Source organism: Eretmochelys imbricata, chromosome 10 (genome assembly GCF_965152235.1).
Source record: "Eretmochelys imbricata isolate rEreImb1 chromosome 10, rEreImb1.hap1, whole genome shotgun sequence".
In the NCBI taxonomy this organism is placed as follows: domain Eukaryota; kingdom Metazoa; phylum Chordata; order Testudines; family Cheloniidae; genus Eretmochelys; species Eretmochelys imbricata.
This window is the reverse complement of record NC_135581.1, coordinates 37,655,531-37,667,751: the sequence shown is the minus strand read 5'-3', so window position 1 is coordinate 37,667,751 and position 12,221 is coordinate 37,655,531.

Sequence of the window (12,221 nt, the reverse complement as noted above, 5' to 3'; positions counted from 1 at the left end):
AAATCACTCAAAGGTACTACCTCTCCCATACACCCCTACAATGTAATTAACACACACCCTCTCAGCCAGCTTGCAGAGTAATTGATGCATGATTTAACAACAATCCTGAATCCCTACAAAATTATACAGCAATACAGTAGAGCCTGAAATATTATTTTATTTCATTGAATCAAAATGCATGAATAAAGTTTTAAAATTACTCTAATTCTGGTCAGCTTGTAGCTGTTTATCATCATTCATTTCATTTATTAACATTGCACAGTCCATCATATCTCCAGTCCAACCCTTAAATAACAGCATTAAAAGAAATTCTCTTGTCTACCAGTTGTCGTGCTGCTGCTGCCCACCTTTTTGAACCTCACAGTGAAGGTGGGGACAGAGCTTAGATCCTCCTGCTCCAAAAATCCAGGCTTCATGAGGAATCACTCATAGCTATTAACAGTGTGGGGCCTATAGCACACAGCTGAGCAGCTCTGATTCTGATGAGAAGCAGGCTGTGATATGCACTCTCGCTAACCAGTTCCTTCTGGGCCTGATCTAAAATCCATTTAAATCAATCAAAACAATGGAACTTGGATCAGGCCCCATCATAGTATTCTATTTCTCCACTAACACTCCATGCAACAAAATGGTTGAAAAATATACAGTAAGGGGAAAGAGACTATATAAGGACACATAACCAAGGGCTACATGGTGCTCTGCCAGAGAACCACACTTAATATGGAAATAGGTTTCAGAGTAGCAGCTGTGTTAGTCTGTATTCGCAAAAAGAAAAGGAGGACTTGTGGCACCTTGGCGACTAACAAATTTATTTGAGCATAAGCTTTCGTGAGCTACGGCTCACTTCGTTGGATGCAAGTGAGCTGTAGCTCACGAAAGCCTATACTCAAATAAATTTGTTAAGTCTCTAAGGTGCCACAAGTACTCCTTTTCAATATGGAAGATGTTGCAGCCAGCTTCAATTATGTACATACAGCCACAGAGCCTATGGGTTCCAGCATGCAGTGCTGCATCTTAATTTAATCATCCTTTCTCCCAGATCTAGGTGGAGCATTGCATGCTTGGATCTGTAGTTTATTATTAATTGTTATTATTGTTCCCAAAGGTCTCAATTGGGATCCGGACTCCATTGTATGAGGCAGCAAACACATATGTAGACAAGCAGAGCTTAAGGATATTTAACCTGTAGAGTAATTTATCTAGGGAAGTGGTGGATTTTCCATCACATGGGGTCTTTAAATCAAGACTGGGTATCTTTCTAAAACATATGCCCCAGCTCAAACAGTGGTTGTGGTCTTGATTCAGGAATTGCTGGGTGAGGTTCTGTAGCCTGTGTTCTGCAGGAGGTCAGGCTAGATGATCAAAGCAGTCCTCCTGGACTTAAAATCTATGAATCTTATAGTCTAATTAGAAATGAGGCACAATAAGTGAGCGTGGCAAACAAAAGGAGGGCAGGGATGCGGGTGGTGGAGATAGGAAGATACAATCACAAAGATTGGGTATGTGCACAACTCCATATTTCCCAATCATCTGAAAGTTGAAAATATATCAATAAAATTGGCTCTTCCAGACTGTTGCATTACTTGAACATCCTTCATTGGCTGATCTCATGTAGGCATCATGGAGAGGGTAGTTCTGAAGGAGGGGAGGGGAGAGGCCTTACAAATTCATTCAGGAAATGTGTTTCATATATAAGGAGCATTTTGGAAGAAAGCACAGAGTCAGTTAAGGGATAAGCAGGCAAATGTGTGTACAAGGCTGGCATTCTTAATGGCACAAAGGGCATGTAGTCAATGCAACAAGAACCAAGAAGGGATGAGTAGGGACCAACAGAATTGTGAAGGGTCTTCAGTTTGATGCAGATGGGAAACCAATGGAAAGTGTCAAAGATGGGGTCACATTGGAGCAAAAGACTGTGAAGATGACCTTAGCAGTTGCATTTTGAATGGATGGGGGATGGGACAGTGTGTGTGTAAGGGAGGCCAGAGAGGATGAGGTTGCAATAGTCAAGATGGGAGACGCTGAGGATATGGACTAGAGTTTTTGTGGTGTGGACAGAAAGAAGAGGCTACATTTTTAAAATTTGTGTAGGATGCTGCGGAAAGCTTTGGACATAGACTGGAAGTGTGGGCCAAGGGAGAGGGAGGCCTTGTCAGACATGATTCCCTAGGTTAAGAGCCTGAGTGACCAGGAAGTGTTGTCAATGGTGAAGTAAGCATGCAGGGAGAGAGGCTTCAGGAGAACAGATAAAGAGTTCAGGTCTGACCATGATAAGTTTAAATTGCTGATGAGGCATCCAGGAGGTATCAGAGAAACAGGCTAAGATATGGAGTTGGATGGCGGAAGATAGGTCATGAGTGGAAAGGTGGATTTCCAAGTCATCAGCATAAAAACAGCATATAAAGCTGTGTGAGTGGATGAGATCTCCAAAGAGAGGATGTATAGCAAGAAGAGCAGGCCGCCAGGGATGAAGCCCTGTGGGCTACACAGAGCATGGGAGAGGAGTGTGTGATGGGTTGGATCACAGAAACCCCCTTGGGGCTGCCAACTGATGTGCCAAGACTACTTCTGTCCCTGCTTTCCCTGCCAGCTTGGGACACCAGAGCCCTGCCTGGCCGTGCCAGACACACTTGCCGGCCACAAACACAGACCCAGGTCTGAACCACGTCCCACAATCTGCAAGCTTAATTGAAAGCAGCTTAAGAAGTGTTCCTGTCTTTAACACTCAGATGCCCAACTCCCAGTGGGGTCCAAACCCCAAATAAATCCATTTTACCCTGTATAAAGCTTACACAGGGTAAACTCATAAATTGTTCACCATCTATAACACTGATAGAAAGATAAGCACAGTTGCTTCCCCCCCCCCCAGTATTAATACATACTCTGGGTTAATTAATAAGTAAAAAGTGATTTTATTAAATACAGAAAGTAGGATTTAAGTGGTTCCAAGTAATAGCAGACAGAACAAAGTGAATTACCAAGCAAAATAAAATGAACATGCAAGTCTATGCCTAATATAGTAAGAGAACACAATACAGATAAAACCTCACCCTCAGAGTTGTTCCAGTAAGCTTCCTTTTACAGACTAGTCTCCTTCTAGTCTGGGTACAGCAATCACTCACACTCCCTGTGGCTACTATCCTTTGTTCCAGTTTCTTTCAGATATCCTTTGGGGTGGAGCTGCTATCTCTTGGGCCAGCTGAAGACAAAATGGAGGGGTCTCCCATGGGCTTAAATAGACTTTTTCTTGTGGGTGGAGACCCCTTCCTCTCTCCTATGCAAAGTCCAGCTCCAAGATGGAGTTTTGGAGTCACATGAGCAAGTCATATGTCCATGCATGACTCAGTTTTTACAGGCAGCAGCCATTGCTCACATGCTATCTTGAATGTCTCCAGGAAGACTTCTTATGGGGATTGGAGCCTTCCAAGATCCGTTGTTCGTTAAGTTTGACAGGGTTCAGAGTAACAGCCGTGTTAGTCTGTATTCGCAAAAAGAAAAGGAGTACTTGTGGCACCTTAGAGACTAACCAATTTATTTGAGCATAAGCTTTCGTGAGCTACAGCTCACTTCATCGGATGCACACGAAAGCTCACAAAAGCTTATGCTCATATAAATTTGTTAGTCTCTAAGGTGCCACAAGTACTCCTTTTCTTTTTGTTCGTTAAGTGTTTCTTGATTGGGCACTTAATTTGCACATTCCTTTCTCAAGAAGCTGACCAAATGCTTTACTAAGGCTACTTAAAAATCAAGCAAGTACACAGCCAATATTCATAACTTTGAATACAAAAATAATACATGCATACAAATAGGATGAAGGTATCAGTAGATCATAACCTTTACAGAGATATGTTACATGGCATATGTAGCATCAAACATATTCCAGTTATGTCATATGTACATTAATACGCATATTTCCGTAAAGCCTTATGGGGTGCAACGTCACAGAGTGGACCCACTAAAAGATTCAGAGGGAACAGCCACAGAGGTAGGAGGAGAACCAAAAGGGCAGCATCACGAAAGCTGAGGGAAGGCAAGATTTTGAGGAGAGTTTGTGGATAGTGTCAAAAGCAGCTGAGGAGTCTAGGCGTACGGTGTAGAGGCTGAGATTTGGCTATAAGCAGGTCTCCAGAAACCTTGGAAAAAGCAATTTTAATGGAGTGAGGAGGGCAGTGGGTGCATGCAGTGGGTTCTGAGGTGAAGCGGGAGAGGGAGATAGGGTGGTATCTGGACAGGTAGATGGGATCAGGGGTGGGTTTGGCGAGGATAGAGATGCCAGAGTGTGTTTGTGCTGTGAGGAGAAGGAAACAGAAGGTTTGGCTGTTTGGGCTCCAAAAGGCTGTATTTGGCCCATGGCCTGTATTTAGGAGGTCAAAGAGATTATGAGGGATTGGGGTTCCTGCCTGGTGTCTTAGCCCTATGGATATGAGTAGTGGCTAATCCATTGGCTGCTCCTCCACTGCTTTCCAGACAAACTGCCAAATTATTATTGCAAGTTCTAACAGCATGGACATCAGCATGGTTCTGTCCCATCAAGGCATTGCCATGCTCTAGCTGCCCCAGAAAGAGGTAACACAGAGCAAAGCTTCATGGAGTACATGGGATGTAGAGTCTCCTCAGAACTGCAGCGGTGGTGAGAGAAAACTGCAGGGAGACAGACAGGGGAGTAGAAGGGAATGGGGACCAGGGGCTCATTTAGAGCCCTCCCAAAACAGAGCTTGCAGGTGGAGAGGTTAGGGGTTCACCATGGTCAGATTTGCCCTTGTGTAAACTCCAGAAAACCACTTCCTAACTGTAATCAAACTGTAATCAAAGCAAATGGGATGTGTCCATTCTGAACTCATTTTTCCAGGGATTAAGCTGAAGGGGAAGAGGCGATTTGGGAGGCAGTAATATAAGCGGTGATTCTGCCATTTCAATTCTTGGATTGTGAGGCAAGAACAAATTCCAGCCACACCATTAATGAAGGCACCTGTTACCATTGCAGTGTGGCATGGGTGTGGATTGATGCTGGAACAGGTTCTCGACTGCACAGTTGTCCTTGTTTTATTCATTGTTCACCATTGGTGATGCACATTCCTTGAGACAAGGACTCCTGTGGAGTCCTGCCGTGTTCCCTACATATTTACAACATTTTTCAGCTAAGGCCCAGATTCAGCAAAGCATGCCAGTATGTGCTTAAGTCCAGTGGGAAGTGCTTAAAATTAAGCATGTGCTCAAGTGCCTTGTTACCTTGAGGCCTTAGTTAGTCACACGAAATCATACTACAAAGTGTTCATATATTATACTAATGCTACAGTGTGATTTTCAAAGGCTCCACAGTCAATATCAAATCCAAACCAGCACTCAAGGCACTTCTCACTGGGGTTATTTTCCTGCCAAATTTCAGCTTTCCACCCCAGCTGACCTGATGCATGAGCTGTTTTTACATGTCACAGTTGACACTTTTATAATGGGAAAACTACTCTGTTTTTTTCACAGGGACTTCGGAGAGTTAGGCTGAGTTCCCGACTCTACCATACACTCTCTCTGTGATTTTGTGCTAGTCACTTCATATCTCTGGGTTTCAGTTCCCCTGCTGTAAAATGGGGATAATAGTTACAGCCAGTCAGGAATGTACAGACTAAATATTTTTTCATCAGAAAATGCAGATTTCTTGAAACAAATATTTTGTGGGAAAAGGTTGGGTCAGACACATTTTTTGATGGACAATTTTTGATTCCCCCCCCACCCCAATTGTCAAAATGATTTATTTTGACATTTTAAGAATGAAAAAATTCTGGTTTTCCATTTGAACATTTAATTTGTTCCATTTGAACATTTCATTTGGACATTTAAAGCCACTTATAGTAAAAATAAAAATAAATGTTTTGATTGCCCTGAATCAAATGTTTTTGGATTTTTGGCTCAGTAATATTTTTGAGATTTGTAATTTTTGTCCCAGTTTGGGACAGAAAAAAACCCTTTGAAATCTTGAAAATTTTCATGTGACAGGAAAACCTTTTCCTGCCCAGCTTTAATAGTAATATTTTCTTCTTTCACCCTTTATCTGTCTTGTCCTTTCAGATCGTGCGCTCTCTGTCTCTCGCTATGTGTATGAACAGTGCCCAGTCCAATGGGACCCTGAGGTGCCTCTAGGCAATACTGTAATAAATAAATAAATACAAATTATAGTTTAACCACTTTCCCAAAAGCTTCATCCTCAAGCAGAGACCAAGTCTGGCTAACTTCAGCCTTAGAGGCAAAAGTTTCTGAAAATCTAGTCCAATAAAAGACAGGTTTCAGAGTAGCAGCCATGTTAGTCTGTATTCGCAAAAAGAAAAGGAGTACTTGTGGCACCTTAGAGACTAACCAATTTATTTGAGCATAAGCTTTCGTGAGCTACAGCTCACTTCATAGGATGCTTATGCTCAAATAAATTGGTTAGTCTCTAAGGTGCCACAAGTACTCCTTTTCTTTTTCCAATAAAAGAGGGGACTAGAATGAAAATGCTTATGCAAATTTAGCTACAGCAGTCGTGGTTGCTAGCACAATAATAAGACACTCTGTTATAAGGCCTGCACTGAGCCTGAGCAATTCTCTTTATTTTCAGCTCCAGTCACTATCCTGCATTTAATATTCCTAGTAACATAGGCCACTCTTGGAACTTGTAGTGACTGCGTAATACATTCCCTGGCTGATCTTTGCAAAGATTCTGTAAGCAACCCAAGTGGGAGAGGGAATGAGACTGGAAAGAATGAGGAAGGAAGCTCTGGGGCATGTGCGTGAAGTGAAAAGCACAGAAGATTTCTTATATTACAGATTTGGCTATGTCGTTCTGGGCTTTGACTGTGTTCATACATGTGGGAAGAACCCAGCACCAGGTGTGTGCAGAATAGACAGCAGCTGGAGACAGTATGGTCTAATAGAAAGCACACTGGATTAGGACTCAGTTCTATTTGCTGTGCCACTGATCTTCTGGGTGACCTTGGGCAAGTCTCTTTCCCATCCCACCTTTTGTCTGTTTTGTCTATTTAGATTGTAATCTCTTTGGGACAAGGGCTGCTTCTCACTCTATGCTGTATCATGCTTAGCACAAGGGGGCCCTGATATCAGTTTTTTGGAGGGCCCTCTAGGTGCTGTTGTAATACAATAAATAGTAAGGATCCAGAAGTGAGTTCTCTTGCAGAATGGAGACCAGGAAGGAGGATAGTGATACCATGGGCTATTTTGCTCTGGTGGTATGGACCCTCCTCTCACCAGTATCCACAGCTAGGTTGTCCTCTACCATGGCAGGTCTCAATCTGAAGACTGGTTCAACTGTTACCCACACAGGATATCATTTACTTCCATTCCTCTTCTACCAAATGGGGCACAATTGTCACGGAGGTGAGGGAAGAGACACACAAACATGCAGTGAAGGAGAGTAATGCTAACTGCACCCTATCATCCACACACAACATGGTGTGCAGGCTGCATTGCATATGGTAAGCACTCCTGCTCCAGGGGCCAATGTGAAAGTACTTGAAGCGCTACTCATTTATGGCTGATTTCCAGGCTACAGTGGGTGTGGCGCGTGGCAGGAGGGCATAGGCCATGTCAGCATGGAGTTTGGACTGATGAAAGAGGTCCCCTGTCTGGCTATCTGTGAGCTGATTGACTATCAGTGCAGGCATCACATTAAGCCCAGTTTAAGATGGTGGGGCACAGGACTATGGAGGCATAGGAGAGATGGCCAGCTTGCAATGGGTGCCAATGAACCTGGTAGCCACATAAGACCATAATCATAGTGTTACTGTTAGAAAAGACTTATTTATTAATGATTTTTATTATTATGGTAGCTCCTGGAGGCTCCAGCTGAGATTTCTGGGTGAGAGACAGTGCTTGCCCTGAACAGCTTACTAGCTAAATAGGCAAAACAGACACAGGATGAGGTGGAAACAGGCAGAGAGCTGGTGTGACTTGCCTTTGATCACACAGCAGGTCAGTAGCAGAATGAATGGGTGAAGGCCCTAGACATGAAGCTCCAATTTCACACATGCCACAAATATTTCTCTGCCAATGTTAGTGTACAGGTCACAAGTTAAACAAGTTTCTCTGGGTATGAGCCACTGTTCTTTCTGAAAACTGGTCTGGATGTGAGTAAAGGAGAGATCCTGTCTCTCTGACAGCAAAGTGTTCATGTGTGTGCATGTGTGAGCGCAGGGAGAGTGAGTAACTTTTTCCTCTTTCAAAGTTCTGACCCAGTGTAATAGTGGGGAAAGGTGCTAGCCTATTTAATTCCTGAAGCAAGAGAAGGCCTGTCTGCTCAGATGAGAGAGGACCCACATAGCCTAGGACTTAAGTGATTACAGGGGCCAAAGAATGAAAAAATGGGGATGGTGCCTGTTATGGGGTCCCTGGGGTGCAGCCTTGACTGTGGGACTGCTGAGCCCTCTGTCCCACCAACCTGGGCTGCCTCTCACATGGTAATGCTGATGTCAAGCTACAAACTTCTGGTGTGTACTGCACTTACAGAGACATCCACAGGCAGGGACACACCCAACTGTGTTCCATGAACTATCTCCTAGCTACTCATGAACCATCCATAGGGAGGCTCCAGCCAATTCCCCCCAGCTCCAGCACTACACCGCAGAATTGTACCATCTTACACTGCTCCAGGCTCCCCAGGGCAGTGCAAGTTCATTAGTTTGTCACTCCTTCAGTGTAGAGTAGACACACGTTAGCCTTTGTAAACTGAGCTGAGATTTCCCAAGCACTTCAACCAAAACACACTGTTTTAGGTAAAATATAAATCAGGTTTATTGATTAGAGAAAGATAGATTTTAAGTGATAGGCATAAAGGTCAGAGTTAGTTACCTTAAGAAAACAAAAAGTAAATACACAGTCTAAGTTCTACAAGCTAAGCAGGATTTGAATTAAGCAGTGTCTCACTCTGACAGAAGGCACAAGCAGGTTACAGTTCCTCAGTGCAAAGACTGGACTTCCTTTGCAGCCTGGGACCAATCTCCCCAGATCCAAGTCTTTGTACAGACGATCTTCCAGGTGTTAAGATGGCGGAGTAATGGGAAGGGAGGAGAGAGGCCAACTGATGATGTCATTTCCCCTCTTTTATACTTTCTTCCAGCTTGCTCCTTGCTATGACATGGAGCTCAGGCAGCCTCCATTGGACAGACAGTTGGGAGTGTGGATTCCCTTTTAATGGGCCATCAGCACATGTCTGGTTGGCCCTTTGTTGCCACTAAAAGGCTGGCTGTGGGCGTCTCCCAACCTCACAGCATATGTCAGTAACACCCACAAAGCAATACCTCATAACTCCACATAGTGGGACCAGACAGCAAATGTGAAAAATCAGGATGGGGGTGGGGGGTAATAGGAGCCTATATAAGAAAAAGACCCAAAAATCGGGACTGTTCCTATAAAATGGGGACATCTGGTCACCCTAACTCCACATATGACGACAGCACATACAATCCAACAGGATATTACTGTTCAACAGATCAAGACTTTTAAAATAATACCTCACAAGGCATGCATTGTACAACACATAAAATAATAATAATATCATAGTGGGAAATACAGGGGTTCCAGGGTGCTACTTTGAGGTACAGAGTGTCACAGTGCCATATTGCCAGTCCTGGAGACTGAAGGCCTCTTTCTAGCTACAGAACAGGTACGGTATGGGCAGCAGCAGTGCAAGCTTCTCCCCTAGAGGGACCATGTTAAGGGGGTGAAAAGATAGCCCAGGCTCCACTCCATACTCTCCTGGTTCCTCCATACTCTCCTTGGTAGCATGCTTGTAATAAGATTTTCTTTTCTGTGATGTGGACATGTATCCAATGGGAATGGGAGTGATGTAATTAAGTTCATTTCACAGAGGCCACTGAAAAGCACAAAATGGCAGTGACCAAAGGCTCTTGTCTCAGACGAGGAGGCGAAGTGAAGAGGTGACTATATATGAATGGTGATTAACGGGAAAGGGCACAGAAACCTTTGCACAATAAAACTTTCGTAATCCCCCAAAAGCTTAATCTCTGATTCCTCTTTGCTTGTGTCTCAAGAGTATGGAGATGATTGCAGCAGCTTACTGCAGCCAGCTGTTCCAACTGTCAGGGTGAAGCAGTACACGCAGTGCTTAATTTGTGCAGGGGATGAGCCCCGACTCCTCTAGGTTTAGTAGTTCAGAGCCCCAGCACCTCTTGGCTTGCTGCATCAGTTATCAATGTAAAAAAAATTGCTTGAGCCCCAGCACCTAACTTCTTGATCCCTGACCTCTTTCGTTGCACTGAGCACATGAGACTGTTAATATTCATGCTATTAAGGGATTTTCCCAAAGCCTGGAGAAATAAGGAAACAGCTAAGAAATGTTTTCATTGTCCTCAACACTATACAAAAGAGGTTAATTGTGAGTAAGCTAACATATTAATCACCGAAAGCAAAAAAAAGGCTAGCACTTCACTTTGCAAAGCTCATACTATCTCCAGGGAAGTCAGGAATATTATTTATAGCTGGATCCAGTTGTATAAATTGCTTGGAGCTAAACAGAAAAAATATAATCTTTAGCTGGAATCATAGTATAGGAGGGCTCTTAAGGTATCACGTCCTCCCTTTCAGTGATTAAAGAGAACCCAGATTCATAGGGCCAAATTCTGTCCTTTTTATACCCTGGCCATAGGTCTAACTCTAATCTCATTTAGAAAGATGTAAATCAGGAGTGACTCCACTGAAGTCAATAGATATATACTGAGGTCAGAATTAGAGCCATCAACTTTAGTTACAGGGCCAGTTCCTCAGCAGGTGTAAATCAGTTTAACTCCACTGACTTACAGAGAACTGCACTGATTTTCACCAGCTGAGGATCTGACCTTCCCAGGCTGGATTATACACTAGTTTCCTTTGTCTTCCCTCTCTCCAGGAAGATACAAACATTCCCCAACTTTGTTTGTCCCTTGGGCCAAATCCTGGGTCCAGCCATGGCCTGAGGAAATGGACTGTGTCCTACAGGACTCAGCAGGGCTCTGTGGATGGAATCTTCTCCACAGGCTACTAAGAGCCCTCTAGCTCCTGGGCTTTCACCTCCATGGAGGAGAATGGCTGGTGAAGCCCACTGCTGAGGTGCAGGGAGAGCCATGGAGCACATCACGCAGGGGCTACAGACCACTGGCCTCACTCCCTGTCCCTGGCAAAACAGAGCCACATTGATCCATGCTGGTCAGGGCCCTGCATTGCCAGGGCTGGAGGGCATGGGTAGGATTAGCCCCATTCCACTTCCAATATGGTTTACTTTAGTGTCTTTACCTGTGCCGAAACCCAAATGCTGAGCAACCCAGAGGCCACACTGGCAGCTTGCCAGGAAGGACAAGCATGCATGTCATTTGCATGTAATAGAGCAGATTGAAACCATCTTCCTGTCTCAGCCTCAGCCCTGGGAGATGAAAGGTCCCATCAGCATGCAGCATTCCTGGCCTGGACATGCCGATCCAGACGGAGCATTGTATGCTTTGACCCTGTAGGGTTGGGTTTTCAAAAGAAAGGGTTAGGTCAACACTACAGGAGCTGGGTTAGGCTGAGTGCCTTGGAAAATCCCACCCTAAGAGTATGTCTACACTGCAATAAAAGACCCATGGCACAGATGCAGCTGGCTTGGGTCAGCTGACTTGGGTTCGGGCTGCAGGGCTATAAAATCGCAGTGTAGAGGTTCAGGCTCAGGCGGGAGCCTGAGCTCTTACTCTGAGACCTTCCCACCACACGGGGTGTCAGAGCCTGGGCTCCAGCCCCAGTCTGATCATCTATACTGCACATTTTCGCACCCCAGCCTGAGCCCCGTGAGCACAAGCCAGCTGTCCCAGGCTCTGAGGCTTGGTGCTGCAGATCTTTTATTGCAATGTAGATGTACCCTTGATCTCTGTTGGCTGCAGCTCTACTTGAAGAAGGAATGTGGTGGTATTATGGAGCTCCATGAGCCACCCCAAAGTAAGCAAGGTTTCCTTGCTTATTCCTGCATCCACTGAAATCAATGGGAACTTGGCCATTTACGTCAGCAGGTACATGACAGGGCCCTTTGTTTCAAAGTTGATATGTAGCAGCAGGCCAAGTCCTACAAGTCCTTATGTGTTGCTTCTTTGAATTATCCACCACCCATGGCGGTCAGGATTTGTAGGACCAAGGCCAGAAATTGGTTAATCCTGCGGCTGGCATTTTTCCCTGTATAAAGGAACTTTAGTGACCCGAGTACTAACAAAGCC